Source organism: Henckelia pumila, chromosome 1, assembly GCF_033568475.1.
Source record: "Henckelia pumila isolate YLH828 chromosome 1, ASM3356847v2, whole genome shotgun sequence".
Classification (NCBI taxonomy): Eukaryota; Viridiplantae; Streptophyta; class Magnoliopsida; order Lamiales; family Gesneriaceae; genus Henckelia; species Henckelia pumila.
In genome coordinates this window covers 133,082,989-133,094,281 of record NC_133120.1, presented here as the reverse complement: position 1 = coordinate 133,094,281, position 11,293 = coordinate 133,082,989, and the positions used below count along the sequence as shown (strand labels likewise).

The following is an 11,293-nucleotide window of genomic DNA, read 5'->3' as shown; positions in this document are numbered from 1 at the left end:
TTAGACTGATCATTGCATGCTCCTCCAATTTTCTATTGTTGGAGAGAATTTCCTTCAAGAATTTAGCGTAACTGGGCATTTGCATAAATGCATCAGCAAAGGGAATATTTATATTCAATTTCTTGAATACTTCTAGGAATTTAACAAATTGAGAATCTAGCTTGGCCTTCTTGAGAGGTGCAGGAAAAGGTAGTGGAATAACAATATTCGACTGTGATGTGGGTGGTTGTGTAGAATTAGAGGACTTACCTGCAGTTTTCCTTGGTATAGCTGGTTCTGACTCTTTCTCGCCTCATCTCTCACCTTCGATTATCTTCCCACTTCTTAATTCAATAGCCTTGACCTGCTCCTTTGGATTCTTTTCCGTGTCACTTGGCAAAGTACCCAGCTCTCTGCTGGACATCGCTTTAGCTAACTGCCCTATTTGATTTTTTAGATTCTTAATCGATGCATCCTGATTCTACATTCTGGTCTCAGTGGATGATATGAACTTCTGCATCATCTTTTCCATGCTTGACTTCTCCTCCTGATGATGTTTTCCATAGTTCTGATTCCCATATGGCCTATTGTTCTGTCCTCCCTATGAAAAGTTTGGATGCTGTTTCCACCCTGGATTGTATGTATTTGAGAATGGATCATTCTTAGGGCGGTTTTGATTCCCTACATGGTTTACCATTCCTACCTCTGGCTGATATGATGGATTGCCTTTCTGACAATCTTTCGTGAAGTGTTCAGAACCATATTTCTCACACCACACTTCTTGAAAACGCATCGCAGACTGTCCTAGAGTTAGCTCTTCAATTCTCTTATTCATGACTTCAAGCTGAGCTGCTACTGAGGTGAATGCATCAACTTGATGCATTCCTGTGGGTCTCATGGATGCATTCCTGTCTGATTGAGGGTGATAGCTACTGGATGACATCTCCTCAATTAACTCATATCCATCTTCCGGAGATTTTTGTAACAAATTACCACCTGCAACTGCATCTAACATGGTGCGATTTGAGCAAGGAAGACCATAATAAAAAGTTTGTACCACAAGATCGTCTGGTAGTTGGTGGTGTGGGCATCTCCTCAATAGATCTTTGTAGCGCTCCCATGCTTCATATAATGTTTCCTGTTCTCCTTGAGCAAAGGTTGTGATGTCAGCTCTTAGCTTCATCGATTTAATTTAGATGGTGGGAAGTATTTGGTGAGGAAAACTTTGGAGAGATCATCCCAAGTGGTGATGGAACCTGCAGGTAGATTTGTTAACCATGCTTTAGCCTTATCTCGTAACTAAAAAGGGAATAAACGCAAACGAATAGCGTCATCAAAAACTCCCTGCATCTTGAAAGTGTCACAAATTTCTAGAAAATTTTTCAGGTGAGCATATGAGTCATAGATTGTCATCCCACCAAACTGGACTGTGTTTTGCACCATTTGAATGATAGCAGGCTTTATTTCAAAATGATTTGCTGCTACGGTTGGCCTGATGATGCTTGGTCTGGCATTTTCGAAAGTTGGCATAGCACTATTCAGCATTGACCTGTAGATAGGTGGTGCATTATTCTCAGCTTCTCCATCTCCACGTAGTCGTTCTTGTTCTGTCATTGCTTCTTTTTGTTGCCTTCTTCTTCTGCGAAAAGTTCTTTCAATTTTTGGATCCAAAGGCAAGAGTTCTGCTTCGGGTGAAATTTGCATGCACTGCAAGAGAATCCTGCAGTTCACAGATAAAAATATTGATTAAAATTGGTGTAAAGAAAATTAAATAAGAAAAATCAAAGTAATCAATAATCCCCGGCAACGGCGCCAAAAACTTGATCGAGCAAATACTAACACTTAAATTCAATATAATTATCTCTCTTTTATGCTCAGTATTATCGCAAGTGCACAACTCAAGTTATATAAAAGTGTACGGAGTACGAGTATCGTCATCAGGGACTACGTCACAATAACTCAATTATTTTATTTCTCTACCCAAAGTAACGAAGATTTGATAATTGATTATTCTAAAATTATAAAGTAAAGAATTCAACTTAAAATACTTGAATGAAAAATAATGTTAACCACAGCAATGCTTAGCACAGAAAAATATAATATGAGGAAATTTTGTTGGCATCTCGGTTCACCTTCCCCCTAATTGAATTTGGACGATTGAAATTTACTTTTACACTCATAAATTTGACAAGAATTCCTGAAATATCGACACTCTCTCTCGAGTTTATGCCAATCTAATTCAATTTAATGAAACAATCAAATCTCTTTAATTATTTATCATTACTGATTGCTTTGCGTTCATTGAATTCCTACAACTTTGAACCTGGTGGTCTATGGTTATCAACATGTACCAAATATCATATCTCTATGCATATTTTAAGTCCATGGATTTTATCATTCGTCCTAATCATGAATCTATCTCTTGACAGAAATTCACAACTTACGAATCTATGCTAAAGTTAGCTACTTCTCAACATAGAATAATAAACCATGATAAAATCAAATACTTGTATAAAACTAAATCAATTCGTCCAACGATTTAATCACAAAAACATGTTTCGCGGTTAGGATCCCCCTAAATTCCAACAAAAGAAATTTTAGCTACTACAACGCACAATAAAATTTAATACAACAATGTTTTCAACATAAAAAATCCAGAAATTTCGAAATAAGAAAGACTCGCAACGAGAAGAAGAAGTCTTCAATCTTCAGCCGCCGCCTCCGCCTCAATTATCTGTGTTTCGAACCCTTGAAACATCTGAAAATATTATATATATAGTGCCCCTCAGAGTCCTTTCCAAATAAAACTCTCGGAGTAAAAATTTTCAATTTTACGCGCGGGCGCTCAGTCTTCTGTTTTCTACCGACCGAGCACTGGGAATTCCACCAACTTTCTGCTCTATTTTTTCAGCACGCGCTCGGTCTGATAAATCCTACCGACCGAGCGCTCAAGTTCCTTCAAGCTTTCTGCCTCTCCTGATAATGCCCGCGCTCGGTCTGCTAAAATCGGAATTTTCTCATTTTCCTGCCAATTTAACCATAAATCAATAGGAGTAAACAAAACACACAAAAATACACTAAATGCAAACAAAATTGGATAAATACGAACAAAACAACATGGATCGAATGCAAAACACCAAGAAAAGGAACAATAAAACACGGGAAAATGACTCCTATCATGTTGTAGTGTGTTTTTGTCAGCAGTTTTCTTTAAGATTTTCTCTTTATTTTTCGTGTTACTTTCAACATCATGTCCATTTGTTTACCAAATTTTTCTAAGTAGACCGTGACAAGCAAGTATAACATAACTTTCATCGATCTTGTTTTTGATGAAGGTAAAATCTCAATGGTGGCACTGGTAAAGAAGACCTAAAAAGAAAACATTTGCAATACGCGGAAGAAACATCAGTCGGAATTACCTACAAAAAGAATGAAGTATGCAACACCAACTCCTGTTGCTGTTATTGAGGCTGTAGATGGGGGACTGAGTAAGAAGGAAAACAACACCTTCTTATCAAACAATCCTTCAAATTCTGTTGTGGTGATCAAAATTTCGGATGACTCAAGTGGCTAACTCTTGTTCATGCTTTGTCTTTTCTTGCCCGAAGCTTCTCATTTTTTGGTTTCTAGTTGTTATCACTTTTTGGAATTGGTATTTTTTGATATTATCTACATGGTTTTGTTTTGTGGGAAATATTTAAGACACATTTTTGGCTTATTGTACACCCAACTATGTAATGTTTATATTACATGTTAATGCAATCTTATTAAATTTCATATCGCAGAATTAAACTATTGATAATCACCAAAATTTTGTAAAGTTACTTTTATTATGAATCCAAAAATCACCCCATATGAATTTTGTAACCGTTTCCTTTGCAAAAATCGAAATCCAACGGTTACTACTGGATCTAGTTCTCTCATTATGTCTTCTTTTGCCTAAAAGTTTTTGGGTGCATTGCTATGATAGAGAGTGTCATGATGATCGTAGCTTCACTACTTCATTATCAATACGTATTTGTAGGTTACTTGTTTGTTTACGTCATTCTTCCCAGTAGTTTGAGATCTCACAACTATACGCGGATGTATCTCTCTTCGTCAGTCTTAAAATATTATGATTGCATGTACCTCGCGCAAGTAATTTTTGAGACGCGACAACATGCTTTTTTTCCTCTTACCAAATGAATTCTGATGTTTGAAATATTTCTCATTCAATTCATGCCTCAACTAACACGAGCACGCGAGTTCCTATGTAATGTACCTACTTCAAAATTTTAAAGTTCAAAACGAACGAGGAAAACTATAAATACAAAAAAAATCTATTAAAGAGATATACCTTGAAGAAATTTTTTTTACAGGCATACATATCTCCATTTCATTTCAATCAAACATACGCCACCATGTCTTCTTTGAAAATCCCCACCATTTAAATGTGACCAAGTAATTGGACAAAAACAACAAAAACACTATGATGAACAGTGTACTTCAACATGCATACATCCAAAATGACACATTTCTTAATCGTGGTACCATAAAACCTGATTAATATTTAAACCTCAACAAATTTCAATGGAGAAATAACTTAAGCACCATTCAATAGAGTGTTGAGTAATGAGATTTTTCCTTTCTCACCAAGACGCTGGAAAATTTCCAGATCATTGTTATTGTTGAACAATAGATTCGCAGCACGAACCTTTTTGTCCTTCGTGAATCCTTGTAACCCCTCTAGAGCTTCAAAAACCTTATCTTGTGTTACTGAAATATTCTCTTTGACAGAAAATTCCTTGATTATTTTCTCCCATCGTATCTTTTGTGTTATGAGCCAGGTTGTTTATAGCAGCGACTATGGAGTCGTCAACAACATTGGATTCTTTTGTTTCTTACTTTTCTATGTTGCACCTGCTACGGGTTTATAAGAGGGAGTGTTAATTTATGACACTGATTCTTCAAAACCTGTATTTAGGTTAATGTTTGGAACATCAGGAGTCGATAAGTCATTAACCACTTTGTTGTCCAATTGCAAGACCTCTTGCACGACATGTCAAAATCCCTTCCCAAAGTCATCTGTTTCTCTTTCGTTTCCAAAAATTTTCACACCAGTTGTCGTATATTGTCCACTGCTTGTGTCTCAATGTCTTTCGGGATGGATTTGAATGTGATAAAGAAGGGAAGTACATAACCACACAAGAATCCTTGTGAGAGCTTTGTATATCGGAAACATACCTTGATGATTTCGTCCCATGTTTCGTTGTTAGCATCAATAGTGTGCTTACTGTCATTTCAACCAACACCACTTCTGGTTAGTATAATCATCAACGATCCATAGGTCTTCTTCCAAACATGAATCTTGGAATTGATATGTGGATTTCCACGTAGCACTCAACTACGAAGTGCCTTCTGCATTGAATTCTCAAGAAAGGTTATGTAGCTTTCTTTGAATACATTCTCAATTTTCCACCCTTTCAATACTTCTTCTTTCAAGGATTGTATCAAACATTCTTTTTCATATTGAGACCAACTTAGTCGTGTCTTGTCAGCGGTCTTCATCCTACAAATGCCACTCACTTAACTCGCTCCACTATCCATGGATCTAGAATAACAATATGAACTAAATACATGAGGAAATTAATGGATAATATATTTTAGGAAATGTATGAGTTAGTATTCCAACAAATCCAATGAAATAATAATGGCGCATTAAACACCCTAATTTAATTGCACAATCACGCAAAAATGGTTCAAGAAATGAAATTACGACAAAGTGTTTAGCAAGAGTACACTGTAAAAACAAGTTAGAACGAAATGAATCATAAAAACAATAAATCAGACTAGTACAAAGACTTAATTTTCCGACATGTTCCACACTTCCTTTGCAAAATGGTCTCTGCAATAGTCCCACAAGTTCGAAGACTCTAATGTAGTAATAAAACCAGGTTGAGTATCACGATCAGGGATACCTACATCTTCTTAAAATTCATCTAATGGGTCGTCACAGATCTTGAAACAGATAAATTATGTAATAAAATACAGGCTAGAATTATCCGGTTTTGAACTGCCAAGGGGTAGAAAGAGAGACATGGCCCATCTCTTCTTCAGCAGATCAAATGCTCTTTCAATTACGTTCCTTGGTTGAGAATGTCGCCAATTAAACAACTCCTTGTAATTTTCAGGTCCAGATGCGCGGTGACCCCAAGCATTCCAATGATATCGTACTCTCTTGTAATGAGTCAAGAATCCATCCACATTTTCATATCCATTATCGCAAAGGTAGTAACAACCTGCAATATCGCTAAATATTAAATTAAAACGTGTAAGTGATAAATACAGGAATTCATTGTGTATTAAATTCGGAGATAGAACACAATATTATTATATCTCTGGGAACTTTGAATGACTGATCCCCATCAATGCATCTCTCAGAACTCGAGCATCTACCGCGGATCCCTCAGACCCTGTGTAGGCGTAAAGGAAGTTAATATTGCGACCACATACACCAAGAACATTCACCGCAATAGTGCCCTTTCTAGTCCTGTAATTTTCTTTCTCTCGTGAAGGGACATGTACTACATATGGGTTCCATCTAATGCACCAAGACACTCCTGCCATGAATTAATACAAATATGAATAATGTAAGTGTGGGGACCTGGGTTGCTAATCTTATCTTGGGGCAATTATACATAAACATCATATAACACAATCTAGTTCAAGTAATTAAAACCAGATTTTTTTTATTTCATGACTCGCGCGCGCTTGAGGGGCATCTCGCCCACGTGCGAGCAAATCTTCCCGAGGCTAACCATTGTCTCGCGCGCGCGCGCAATAGCACCTCGCCCGCGCATGAGGCAATGTTCCAACAACAATACTGGTTTGTCTGCGCTCGCGCGAGACGAGCTCTCGCCCGCGCGCAGAGTAATGAACCAGCGATTTTTGTGCATACATTGCTCAGGCAGAAATGCATTTTCTAACATAAACAAACTTTCTCTGTTGCTGTCCATAACTAAATTCTAGGAGTCATATATCTAGACATAAAAATAAATATGCATTAACAATATATTCTAGAATACACAATATGTACCAATCTCAAAAGTGATGAATATCAAACATATATACCAAAATCTAGTATTCTAACATGTTCGATATAAGATCTAGTACATCAACTGCTAAAACCCGAATCACCACATGCTATTACTCTCTCTCGAGCTATTCATGTCGCTTCTGACCAGCTCCTGCCCCACCTATTGCCATGCATACATACAAAACAAAGCAATAGCCAAAAACTCCGGTGAGAATAAATCCCAGTATAAATAACAACACATGCACTATAATTAAACATGAATGCAATGCATGTTTCAATGGCAGGCTATCAAATCTGATATCAAACAAATATCGGTTCTTGGGATCCCGAGGAAATAAAATCTCAAACCAACACCAACTTACCCATTCGATGTGAAGTCAAGTATTTTATTTCCTCTGACTTTGGTATAACTATAGTGAGTCTTCTGGCTCTGGAAGTAACTCTACATTCCGTGTCACTCAACTACAGCTTTCCAAACGTCATATGCACTCTAGGCCTTTCAGCCCTCTATGATTTTTAGGCTCGAGTTCAAGATGCATGCAACATAATCTGTATGCATTAAATACTATAAAACACCTTAACCACTTAATCAAATAAACAAGAAAAGCAACAAAAAGCATCTAATCACATAAAGCACATAATCGAACAAGTATGTGATTGACAAGGGAATACTCAAAACAGTAGCTATTTCGAGTGTTCTATCCCATCTGGATTAACTGTCATTTATACATTTCAATGTCGAGTCTAAAAATACTTCAAATCTGAAAACATAACATGATGAACATATATCAAAATCTGCTCCAAATTGTTGCAATTCAATCAATCAAACTACTTCAAACCTCAAGCTTTTCTATTCCGATTCGAATGTTGAATTCCCGAGTTCGAACACTTCAAAACAAATCTGAAATAAAGTAGCATCAACTCAAAGATCAACTAATCATTCAAACTAAAGCATAGCTAATTTAATAGGCTTGAACGTATATCAAAATCTTGATAATTCTTGAATCGACGGCATAACGGCTAAAAACCGATAACCGAAACCATATCAAAAGCAATCCAACAATCAATACAACTCATAATCTTCAAGATATCAACATGTAATCACACGTCCAATACAAATAAAAAATTGGAGATTTTCGAAATAGCTTCAGAAATTCATATAAAATCTGAAACAACAGTCTTTTTCCGAACCGTCTGCAAATACGTAACCGTTACTAGCTCAATCACATATATAATCAGAAATAAGAACAACCCATCTTCAACATAAAAATCAATCATGAGAAAGCTCAATAAAAGTTGTATCAAAACGAAGCTCTCAGAGCGGTGATCGCAGATATATATTTATCTTGAATTTCTGACGGCCGGATCACAAGATATCGAAGCTTTCACAGGACCAAAAATGGCTTTTTCTTTTGTTTTCAGCTTTCTCACTTTTGCTTCTGGCCCTTACACGTCAAGATGCTGAATAATAAGTATAATTTTAGATATATATTGCATATTTGCAGTTTAGTCCCTGAACTTTTGGCTATTTGCAATTCAGTCCGTGGAAAAACGATTTAATTCAATTTCAATCCTTATTCATTTAAGAATATTAGAATTTAATTCTAAACTCTAAATATTCCCAAATTAAATATTCTTGAATTAAAATTAAATAATCTCGGACCTTACAGTAAGACTACATGACAAGACAGTAAATAAACATGAACATCCCAATAAATTTTTTCCATTTACACAATCATTTTTAACCAAAAATTTTGTATTACCTTGAACCATTTCCACTTGTCGTTTGTAAAATTCTCATCTACTGCACTAGGATTCACGAGAATAATATGATATAACTTCAAAAAAAAAGGGCAATTATCGTCTGACCACTATGGATATAATCGTGACCAGCCACATGGTTTTTTTATGCGCCAAGATGGACAAAAACATCTCTACTTTTCCTCAACTGACACGTATCTCAAATCTACGACACCCCCTACATTAGTGAGCATGTAACACAACCCAAATGAATTCCGATTCATTCTGAAGTTCAGAATATATTGAATATCTCTAGCGTCTATAATCATACTTAAATGACTAAATTGACGTTCATTTCTCAACATTCTCGAACGTTGTCGAATTAATAGGGTTGGCATCAAAATATTTCGACACAACAATTGGTTTACCAATATAATGAGTAGAAGGTTTCTAAGCTAACTCTCAACAATCCAAAAAGAATTCAAACTTAAAAAAATTGCTACAAATGAATGGAAAATTCGTTCAAAACAAACTGATGTTCATAAACAAGTAAAATGATCTAATTTACTTCATAAACTAGAATACTAGAAAATGCATTATGGAATATAGAATAATAGGAAGCGAGACATTGGAAGTTACCAAATGAAATAAAATTGAAGATTATGGAGTTTGACAAATTATTTATGGTCGTCCAGGCTAACGCCGAGTTGGGAACTCCTATCAGTGTAACCCAAGATTAAATCGATGAGTTTTGTAGAAGATTATAGTTGAGGATAATATTTGCATTCATTTTAGAAACAATATTACTCAAACTCACTATATGATACTGACAAATTTCTGAAGCATATTATAAAGATTCAAAATCTCACACAACTTTCTGCCTAAAATACTTATTTTGACTGAAACAAAACGCAGATTGAAGACATTAAACAAAATAATTTCCCTACTATGTTTTCAATTATTTATCGCAAACCGAGGACTTATTTGAAACAATAGTGTATGATGAAAAACCTTTGGTAGGCCAAAAGAGAAGAATAAGCATGCAATAAAATTCAAAAACGGTTCAAAGCTCCAACGAACCAACCCTACTACACCTGTAGAGATCCAGAAATCTCCATTCAATCTATAAAATTTTACAGATGATGGAAAATAAGAATAAAACTTGGCATGGCTAGGTAATGAAGGAGAACATAACAAAGAGATATAGTCGGAAACTGAGATAGTCGTTGGATTTTGTACCTATGATAACAAATACCTTGTAGTGTCCATGCCTTGGAAGGGAAAGGGAACGAATACCATGGAGTCTCGATGAGGGTTTACAAAAAAAATGGGGAGAGTGGATATGTTAGGGCGAAGGGTAGAAAGGTCAATCACCCTCACAATCCAAGGTACTGTAAAAAAATTGGATACGAATACCATGGTTCCCACAAGGATTGTAATCAACCATTTTCTCCCGAAAATAGGTTTTTAATCAAGGGCCGGTGGTTATCTGGCAAGGTGTTAAAAAACAAGACAAACACTAGATTGTTGGGTAATCCCAGGTTTATCCATGGCACCAAACACAACCTAGAATTTATTGTTTGAAAATGACTTGGTTTTGTAAGATAGGATAGTCATAACATCATTGATATGATCACTCATCTTGTCTATCTTAGCTTTCATCCTAGATTTGTTTTGGTTGATTAGATCAGCAAGAGAAAAATAAGATTTTTCCTGAGATCATGAACAAGCTGCTTAACTTGAATAAAATTAAATTAATGGCTTTAGACAGATACACAAGTTACTTGATGATCCTATCTTTGAACTGCTAAAAATCTCCAGATACATTCTCTTATGAAAGAATTATTTTCTTCACATTCCAAACTAAGGTTCTTAACCATGCCGAGATATCATTCAATTGGAAAGTTTCTTTCGATTCTTCAGTAGGCGGTTGAAAAGCAAACTCAGCAGCCTTAGGATTCCTGAAAACAACAAATGTTAGCTGATGTTGAGGCTATACATCATCTGTTGGGATCAGTTGTGTGTGTAGGAGGGAAGAGGGGAGGGTGGAGGATATTGAATACACACTCTTAAAACATTTAAAAGGATTTTTCTAAAAAAACAAAACTGGTCTTGTTAGGATTATCTAACCAAGATTGTTTACTCAACCTCAAAAAGGGTCTTGGACCACAAAGATGGTGCGGATAAGCCGTCCAAAAGTTTTTGTGACTAAGGAATGCACAAATAACAAGTAATGTGAGCAGGAAAATGAATAACACATGAGTTATAGAAGTTCGAATGTAAACAACTTCTACGTCTCTCCTTCTTATACTTAGGAAGGAATACACTAGAAGACTTTGGTTTATACAAATTATGGACTTATCCATTTCCTAAACTGGAACTTCTAGTACCCCACAAATTAAGACAAGTAGTCTTAAAACCAATGCACAAACACAAATGTGATAGATAAATGAATCCTAAGATTCAAACTGGAGAACAATTCTTCAACAGTTTAAGGTG

General features: G+C 35.9%; 1 non-coding gene across 1 annotated transcript; it reads left to right on the top strand.

Moving 5' to 3' along the window:
- The first annotated feature begins 1,052 nt into the window (after window positions 1–1,052).
- LOC140876942 (small nucleolar RNA R71) lies at window positions 1,053–1,159 on the top strand. The gene has a single exon (XR_012149168.1). It is a non-coding gene; the product is annotated as a small nucleolar RNA R71 (small nucleolar RNA).
- Window positions 1,160–11,293: the final 10,134 nt, after the last annotated feature.